Source organism: Diceros bicornis, chromosome 7 (genome assembly GCF_020826845.1).
Source record: "Diceros bicornis minor isolate mBicDic1 chromosome 7, mDicBic1.mat.cur, whole genome shotgun sequence".
Taxonomy (NCBI): Eukaryota; Metazoa; Chordata; class Mammalia; order Perissodactyla; family Rhinocerotidae; genus Diceros; species Diceros bicornis.
In genome coordinates this window covers 21867185-21876819 of record NC_080746.1, presented here as the reverse complement: position 1 = coordinate 21876819, position 9635 = coordinate 21867185, and the positions used below count along the sequence as shown (strand labels likewise).

At 41.0% G+C, this 9635-nt stretch overlaps 1 long non-coding RNA gene across 2 annotated transcripts in view; it reads left to right on the top strand.

Moving 5' to 3' along the window:
- Positions 1–9397, top strand: part of LOC131408434 (uncharacterized) — a 32364-nt gene extending 22967 nt beyond the window's left edge. For both annotated transcript variants that reach the window (XR_009220765.1, XR_009220766.1), the window contains exons 4-5: positions 5284–8300; positions 8547–9397. This is a non-coding gene — a long non-coding RNA (uncharacterized LOC131408434). The remainder of the gene's footprint in view (positions 1–5283; positions 8301–8546) is intronic.
- Positions 9398–9635: the final 238 nt, after the last annotated feature.

Genomic DNA, 9635 nt, shown 5'->3' with positions numbered 1-9635 from the left:
AGATTTCCTGTTCTCTTCTCTTAAGCAAAAAGCAGACACAAAACATCTCAGTCAGTACTGACCCTGATAATCACATAATCTTAGGGCCCTTTTAATGTAACTTGATTTTTCCGGCTTCCTTGTTACAAATCTTCATATGTTCCCTTTTCTTGTCTTACCAGCATTTCTAGCACGCTTGAAGCTGGAAAAGAATTATTTTAAAACTCAGAGTTCTTTAAAAAATTTTTAGTCTTTATGCATGTTTTTCTATGATTACATCTTAATTTCTGTCTTTGTCCTGGAATTTCAAGTTGTCTTTTAAAATCACATTGCTTGATCACTTTGTAGCATATACAGATGTCGAATTATAAAGCTGTACAACTGAAACTTATACAATAAAAGAATCTCTTTATATACATAAAAAAAATCAGATTTCTTGAATGCTGCCTTTCTAAAATTTTCCATCTCTCAAAATTTACTTTCCCTTAGAAGCATCTGCCACCCTAGACCCGCAGTTTATACAGAGACATTAGAAGTTTCTGCACCCAAGAATAAATGTTACCCCTTCCCCCCACCTGCCCAAATTTGCAAATATTTTCATACCTTTAGTTTAGACTTTGACTTTCTTAAATCCTATACATAGGAACTACGGTAAGCTGCGTGTTGAGGCTTTGTTCTGAAGCCACCAGTGTACTATCGGAGTACCTCCCCTCTGTGCCAAAACAAATCACAGGCAGTTGCAGTGATTTGCATGCTTTTAGCTTAGATCCACAACCTTCTGCTTGTTTCAGAGAATGTGAGTGTGAGGCAGGCCACCTCCACCTTAAGGAGGCGCCTGGATTACAAACTACAGTTTTTCATTCATGCAGAGGTGGGGAGGGGAAATGAAATTCTCAATATAGTAGATTAGATAATTTTAATGTCGTGAGGCTTAATTAATCTAAGTCTAGTAACTGTACAATAAATATCTGACAAGAAAAAGAATGAATGAAGCTGAAAGTTTGAATGGTTGAGAGGAGATAGTTGTCCGTGGAAAGCTGAACTGCCTAGTTTTCGTCAGAGCCTTGTCATGAAGATCCAGTTGCCAGGATTCAAGTGCGTATTATCTTATGCATAGTAGGTACTCAATAAAATTTTCTGAATTTAACCAAAGGAACCTCAAATACACTGTAGACAAGACAATGATACTGATTAACTCAGACCAACAGTGATAGCTTATGGTTACGAGTTTGAATCCATCTGTGGCTTGTATTCGTGACCTGGTAGAAATGGTGCCAGAAAGAGCAGGTACCCTGGACAAATGCACCAGTGCCCATAGGAAGCAGTGGCTGATTACACTGTTGTGTAATCCACGGTTTCATTTGTGCTGTCCCACACAGGAAGTTAAACATATTTAACTCATGTTTAAACATTTAAACATGTCCATCAGTCCTTCCAGTTATATATATAAGCAAGAATCAAGACTTGTTTCACAAGGATCTTTAAGATTTCGATAATCCTTCCCACATCCTTGATCATGCTCTACCAAACTGGTGTTAACAATACTTGTTTGTATCTTTCCATGATGACTGTTGGAAAAACTGGTTAAACCTTATATGACTGGGTCCAGGGTTGCTCAGTTCTGCCCTAGGGAGCTTCTAATAAGAGATGAATATTTGCAGTAGGTCTGGTTTGACTGTTCCCTTGGAGACCAATGCCAGCAACCACCCACGTTCACAGCCTACTGTGAGACACATAGATTACGGATCTTAATTTGCTTTAGTCGTATAGATATCGATAGTTAATGTTAACCTGACATCTTTTATGAGGTAGGCATGAGAGATATGCTTGATTTAAAGACCTGAGAGCACAGAAGAGAGTTTAAGTGATTTGTGCAAGTCATCTAGTGAGCTTCGACACAGAACTGAGACCAGGACTTGTGTCACTTTGAACTCTGATTCAGAGCACTTTCCACTACTCAGCATGACTCCAACACATATGGTATAACCAAGTTCAGGTAGAGCTGTGGTTCATGTGTTTATTGTCCATCATGCTTAAAAGAAAAGGCTTTTTTTTTTTTTAACCGTGTTTTCCTTGAAATCACTCAAAAGCCTGGTGTAAGCAAGATATATGGTCCTCCTTAGCATCCGGTTTCATCATCATCTTTGAGTGAGTAGTTTCCTTTCCCCTACATTTGTGGATCTAAATGAAGGAACTAAACATGAGAGTCCAGTCAGGGGTAGGAACATGGAGCCATGAGTTTACCCAGTAAAACATAATCCTGAAGATCATCAGTTCTTTGGGTTATGAGGACGGTAAGAGTAGTGCTGGCCAGGGTCTCAAAGAGCCCGAGCAAAATCGGCAGACTGTCAGCATCAGCTAAGCAAAAAGCAGAAGTCCAGGGAACACTCAGCAAGGACTGAGCATCAAGGTAGGGAAATGGCTGCCATGGCTCCAGGATTCAAGCAAGATGCATCCCATTATCAAGGAGGCTACACTGAATGGTAGGACGTCTCATATCCATGGCATCTGAGTACAAGGAGAGGGTCCCTATCCCTGGAAGGATGAGAGAAGATGCAATAGCAAGGATGAGTCAAGATTCTAGCAGTGAGAACTTGGCATAGGACTCTTTACATCACTAGATAATGATAAAGGGCACAGGCTGTTGCGGCTCAACCATGTTAATGGAGGAAGAAGGGCCAATGGTGGGGCAGGTACATGGAGAGATAGCTCACCGTGGCCCCAGATTTAGTAGTAACAGAGGGTCATGGACTCTGTGCCATTTCCAGTTATACTATGGGAAAGTGCATGAAGTTCAGAGTGACTACCATGCCCACAGCCCTCTTTGAAAAAGGTGGTGAAAAGGTCGTGTAAAGCTGCTTCCTTATGTCTAAGTCATTGTTACCCTGCCACCCTGTGACAGAGATAGGCACCTGTTTCCAAGGCAACAAACTATACGGTGGTGGGAACCCGGCACAAGAACCCTGCCAGTTAGAGGTGCTCCCTTTCAATGGTGACTGCCTACCAAACAGATCTCCTCTTTGCTGGAGTTTAAAAGAGATGCATATATGTGGAGAAGAAAGCAGTTGGTGGGGGTAGATGTGGACACCCACAGATCAAATAGCAATAGCTAACACTTATTGAGGACTTATTGCATGTCAGGTGCTCTTCTAGTGCTTTTTATGCCCGAACCCACTTAACCTTCAGAACTACACTATGAGGTAGTTCACATTTTCAGATGAGGAAAATGAGGCACAAGACATTTAAACGTTAGCTAAGGTCATATAATTAGCACATGGAAAAGGCAGGCCTTGAAGCCTGATCTCCAGAGCTGGATTTTCAACCACTCTAAGCAGTCATGAGAGAGTGGGAGACATGAGGCAGCAGAAGCCATGAAGCAGAGAGACAGAGAGTAGAGATTAGTTAGATGTTAACAGCAGTAGGAGAAGCAGAGACAGAAAGTGCTTGAGTCACTAAATGGTGGAGCACACAAAACCTATGTCTACTGCTGAGGTGGTTTCAAACCCATCACTAGGGCTGCATCATGTCCTAAAAGCCCTTCCAGTTAGCTCCTCGGCGACACTTACCATCTCTTTGTGGCATTGGAACATGTTGGGGGTCTGGGAGGAAGAATTTTATCTCACTCCCCAAATTCTCAGACAGGATTCTAAAATGTGAGAAACTGTCAAAATTGCATGAAACCAGCTACATATATTGCAAACACAAGTCATTATATTTTTATTCTCTGGCAGCATGAAACTGAAAATGTTTTTTTGAAGATGTTTTCCATGAAGGTGAAAAATAAAACACAGGAAAACCGTGATCATCTTGTTCAAACGCACCTGACTTTGACACTTTAGCCATACCAGGAGCACACGTCTAGGGATTTTCCTGGCTAGGGAAATGAACATGTTTGTTCAAAGAGTGATGTGGTTGGTTTCCTGAGCAACTTTAATGGATTTGCACAACCTGAACAGAAGGCTGTGGGCATCTGGCCACCTAGTCAATTTTTGACCAGACTCTGAGTAACAGGTTTGCCTGGCTAAGACTTTGTCTCCCAGGCAGAAAGAGGAAGAATTTATTTAAAAAATTTGCAAGCAGTCTTGCCCTGCGGGGTTGACAGGAACTTCTCTCCTACCAAGACCCTTTTCATTATATGATTGTAAAGCAAGTGTATGCCCTTTTTTTTTTCTTGTGGGAAACATGAATGAAGTGGAACAACTTAAATACAGACATTTCAGAGTGAAAAGTATTGCATTTCATTATATAAATAGATACATTGTTAAGGTGTCATTTCTTTGCATTAGAACACTGCAGTAAAAATTTCTGCAGTCAAGATCTGCTGATGAATCCTAAAATCAGTGGGTGAAAATTTGGGGAGAAACAAGAATATCTTTCCGCCAGTACATTCATTAATTTCAAAGTGAGAAATAGTACTTTACAGTGGAGAAAATCAACAGACACCAGCTTATCCAAGTGATCAAGTTTAATATCACCAGTAATAGGATACATCTTTTTTCATGAATGTTGTACTGAGAAGGGCACGCTACTTCTGTGGCATTCTTGTCAAAAATGCATGACCTCAGTCTAATAATGAGAAAATATTGTATAGAACAAACTTGAGGGACATTCTACACGATAACTAATACTCCTCAAAAGTGTTATAATCATTAAAAACAATGCAAGACTTGCAAGCAACTTTCAGATATTGGAAGAGACTAAGGAGACATGATGACTAAATGTGACATGGGATCCTGGCTTGGGTTCTGGAACAGAAAAAGGACATTAGTGGAAAAACTGGTGGAATTCAAATAAAGTCTGTAGTTTAGTTAATAGCCACTAATGTACCAATGTTAATTTCTTGATTCTGAACTTTCTACAATGGTTATACAGGATGTTACCATTAAGTGAAGCTGGCTGAAGGGTATATGAGAACTCTCTGTACTATTTTTGAAAGTTTTCTGTAATTATAAAATTATTTCAAAATAAAAAGTTTAAAAACTTTCTCAAATAGAAAAAATAATATATTTCTCCATCAAATCATTTATTTTTCCCATATTCTCTACCGAATAATTTACCAAATAGTCTATCATGTTCACACAGATTGGTGCTGCCACTTTTATCATTTCGCGTTGCCGTCTGTGTCATATTTCTGGGCTCTTCACCCTGTTTGGTCTGTTTTTCATCTATAAATGTCATACCGTGTTCTGTTTTGCCTTTTTAAAACATGGCTTTGTATATCTTATATCTGCTGGAGTAAATCTACTTTTGTTTCTCTAATTTTTTCAAAATTAGCTATCCACGTACCTTTTTTTTCCTCCCCAGATGCTGTTAACAATCAGTGTTCCTATTGAGGTAGCCAGGTGGGATACTAACAGAGGATGCTGGTTCCCTCATTTGATCCAATCCTATAGATGCCGCAGAAGTGAGACGGAGGTGGTGTATTTCGGTTATTAATAAAAACTGTGAGAAATCCCTGGGAAGTCCAAGATGATTGAGTTCTGATGTGCCTGATGGAGGTGAGTGTTTAGGAGAAGGAAGCCAACCCAGGACAGAAGAAACTGGAAGCCACGGACAGGGAAAATATTGAGGGGAACATTCTGAGTCCTTTTAATTTCCTTACAATGCCCTGGTTAGAACATTGATCGCCACCATCCTACTGCAGGGCAGAGAAACAGCATCATCTTCCAGCAGCCACTGGAGGCAATGTAGTGTTATCAGGCACAACCAGAGAACCCTGAGGGTAGAAAGGTGATATCTGTATGTGCAAATGAATGAGCTAGTCCTAAACTTTAACTCCCCTGCCATCACTACCCATGGGGGCCCTATTGTCACTTTTATTTGGGACAGCACCTCATTGTGTGGGATTTTTTCATGCGTTATAGCGTGTTTAGTATCCCCAGCTTCTTGCCCTAAATGTCTGTTGTAACCCAGCATTATTACAGCAACCCCCAAATTTCACTCACATATTTACAAATACCATCTTTGGTTGAGAAACTCTGGTTTAGATGATTAGATCCCAAGAGGACAATACCTCTTGGGAAAAGCTGTGTTGGGTGGAGGTACAGAAAAGTCACTTGAGGTCAATGTCACATTATGTGTGTGAGTGAGAGAATGGGAAATTGTTGAGAACAGATCAAAATGGGTTCTTAGCACTAAAGAACCCTTCTAAGAATCTCTGTAAACTCACCACCAAGGGCACAAGCTAAAGCTTGGAATTTTGCCTATTCTCCTAGGGAGATATTACCATTGGTAGTAACAGATAATCCTAGGGAAATGTGACCTTACAGGAAACAAAAAATGAGACATCTGAAGAGAACAACCACTATATAAAAAAGGAAAAAATTAATTGACCACATAGAGCAAGAATTAGAATTGTAGGGGAGCAGGATTTGCTACCCCAAAATGTATCTCTTTGGCTTGATTATTTTTAAGAGCAAAAGACTCAGGAAGAAACTTTGACCTTCTTCCCTAACTGCCTAAAAGAATTTAAGATAGAAGGCCTGTTTCAGGAAGGAGCTAATACCATAGATAACTATATTATAATATGAACTAGGTGTGGTAGACAGAGAGGAACTTAGCAAGGCCCATTTGATCAAAGTCTTCTCCATGTCCCATTGTCTTTGCAAGGCATGGCAAACATTTGTTTACCAAACATTTGCCTTTCCTTCTCAATGTGCATTGCCTTTCTCCCCTTTGAAGTCCAAAACCACTACCCCCAACATCCTCCTTTGTCTTTAGCTGAAGATAATATTTAAGGTGGTGGCTTTGGCCATTTTGGTGAGTTACTCAGTTTTCCTGGATTTCTCTCATATATACATGTTATTAAATTTGTCCGACTTTATCCTGTTATCCTGTTTCATGTCAATTTAATTCTTAGACCAGCCAGAAGAACCTAGAGGGTAGAGGAATAGTTCTTCCTCCCCTATAGAGTTAAGCATAATAAATATCAATAGAGAGAGATAAAGTAGAGATATCAGTTGTCTGACTGTAAAGCAGAAACAAAGAGTCATAAAAAACTAGTTGAAGATTCTTAGTCTAAAATATATAATCACTGAAATAAATAATAGTCTGGTGCAAGAGTAGAATGTACACAAAAATCATATTAGTGAGCTGGAAGATCAGGTTGAGGAACTCTCCCAGAAATCATTAAGAAGGAGTATAGAATTCAAAGAATATGAAAGACAAGTTGAAAGATATGAAGCAAAGAAATAAAAATGTCAATTCTACATTTAATAAGAATCCCGAAAAGTGGGGTAAAAACCAAGGAAACAAAGAGACAATGCATTATTTTCAGATACATGTGAAAATCAAAGATAGACCACATACTGGGTCACAAGGGAAATCTCAACAACTTTTAAATTCATCATTTAAATGGAAATCACAATGAAATTACAAAATATTTGACAGTGAATAACAATGAAAGTACTTTATATCAAATGTTGTAGAGTGCCAGCAAGTTACACTGAGAGGGAAACATATAACTGTAAATGCAGCTATCACATGGCAATGAGAATTAAGACTAAACGAGCTAGATGTCCAAGTCAAGAATAGAAAAAGAACAGCATAGTAAATCTGAAGAAAGCAGAAGTAATGACATCATAAATATAAGAGCAGATACTAATAGTGTAAGTGAGCATAAGTGAGGCCATCTTGTTACACTAAATGGCCCCAGCCCCTCCTCCGTGTGACTGCTTGTTGCACTGCAGGTACTCCAAAAAATTCACATGCTCTCCTGATTTACGGCCTCCACTTACATCTGTGCTCCCCAATAGCTTGATAAATTAAAAACTTTGTTCTATGAGTTTCTCTCCAGGAACAGGCTGGCCACAGGTGGGAAACACACCTACATGGTATCCATCAAAGCTGACAGAAGAATGGAACAATGTGATGCCTGGAGCCCATCACACCTGGAGACCAACATCCCTGAACCCCTCCTCACTGCCCATTTTCCCTGTATAACTGCCTCAAGATTCTGTAATCTTTGAAGATGTGTCTTTGAGACATCAGTCACCTGTCTTCTGATTTGCTGGCTAATCTAATTAAACTTCATTTCTTGATCTCTAACTCATTGTGATTAATTGGCTCAGATCATGGTGAGCAGAGCGAGCCCATTGCTCAGTATCAAAATCTGGCGACCCAGATGGGACCAGCCTCTGCCCGTGGCTAGTCGACTTGCAGGAAGCTGTTTTGGGATTTTTCCCCACAGCTGCTGGGCGGTTTTTTTTTCTGCCCAAGGAATTCCCTTTTTGGCTTCCTTGCTTGCCGACTGCCTCGAACACTTCAGTGATCAGGAAACGAAGGACTGGATCATAAGCTGATGAGCTTACATCTGCAGCTAGGTGAGTCGTCGGAGTGCACCTCCCAGGTACTATATTCATTTTTCCTTGTCTGGGGGCCTTGGGCAGGCCAAGGTCCATGTGGTTTAGGCGCCGTTGTTTAAGGACAAAGGAAAGTACAGACTGCCTCGTATATTATCTGGAAGACTAGTCTCTGGTTTTTCTGTGGTGCACATGCCTGTATGGTCTGTTCTCCTGTTGAGTGTGTGTGTTGTTTCACTAGTCTGTGTGCATTTTTCTCTGTTTCAGAATCACACAGCACACTTCCAGTGCTTGTGACATCATCTGTGGGAACATGAAGTTTGCAATCTTTTCTGTCGTCAAGCCGGAATTGTACACCTCAATGTAGTCACTGCTGTTTGTATGTTAACCCTTAGGCGGAAGCTGTGAGAACACAGCCCGACCGTCTTTTCCCCCTCTTAGTCTGTCTTGTCCAGCACCTTCTTTGCCGTCACTGTGTGGAAGTTAAATTTGGGTTTAAAGTAAGCTGGACTTGGACTTCCTGCAAAATAGGAACTTTCTGCCAGGAACCTGACTTCCTACACCGGTATTGAGAAATTAGATCTTACCTCTTACCTCTTTGGCTTGTTTAGCACTGATGTGAAAACTGTATGCTCTGGCGGAGTGGGATTTGGATAAGTCCTATAGTTATCTGGACACCTGGAGTCAAGCTCTGCACCCTTTTCTTGGTCCATTAATTGTCAGACACAAACTTTATTGCCATGGGCACCACTCCGTCCATTCCAAAAAAACAGCCCGCTAGGGTACATGCTGGCCAGTTGGGCTAATTTCAGTTATAAGCCCATGACAAAGAAAAGAATGATCTGTTACAGTAATGTAGCCTAGCCCCAGTATACACTGGGCTCAGAAGAAAAGTGGCCCCGAAACAGGTGGCTCAATTATGACATGATCTTGCAGCTAGAATTATTCTGCAAGAAGAAGGAAAAAAAGTAATACAATTCCCTATGTTTAAGCCTTTGTGCTGCTATATCTAGACGAGGGAAGGGGCGACAACGGACCGAGGAGTCCTCTGGGCTCCTCCTCCTCCTCCCCTTTTTCCCAGGCCCACGGCTTGCCCAGGGGAAAATGCCCGAAGGATTGCCAGGTCTAAGAGAGGGACTCTCTCCTTCTCGAACCTGGCAAGGGACACAATTCGGTCAGGGGGCCCTTCCCGGAGCGGGGCAATTTCCACTGTGACGATATCCCGTAGGCATACATGGACAAGGGCGACTGGCTGGCTTCATTTGGATATACTCTCCTTTCCCTACCTGGATCTTTTTAATGGGAAAAAGTTATATGCTTGAATGCCCTGTTCTCCTCCTGGGACAAAACCTTCTG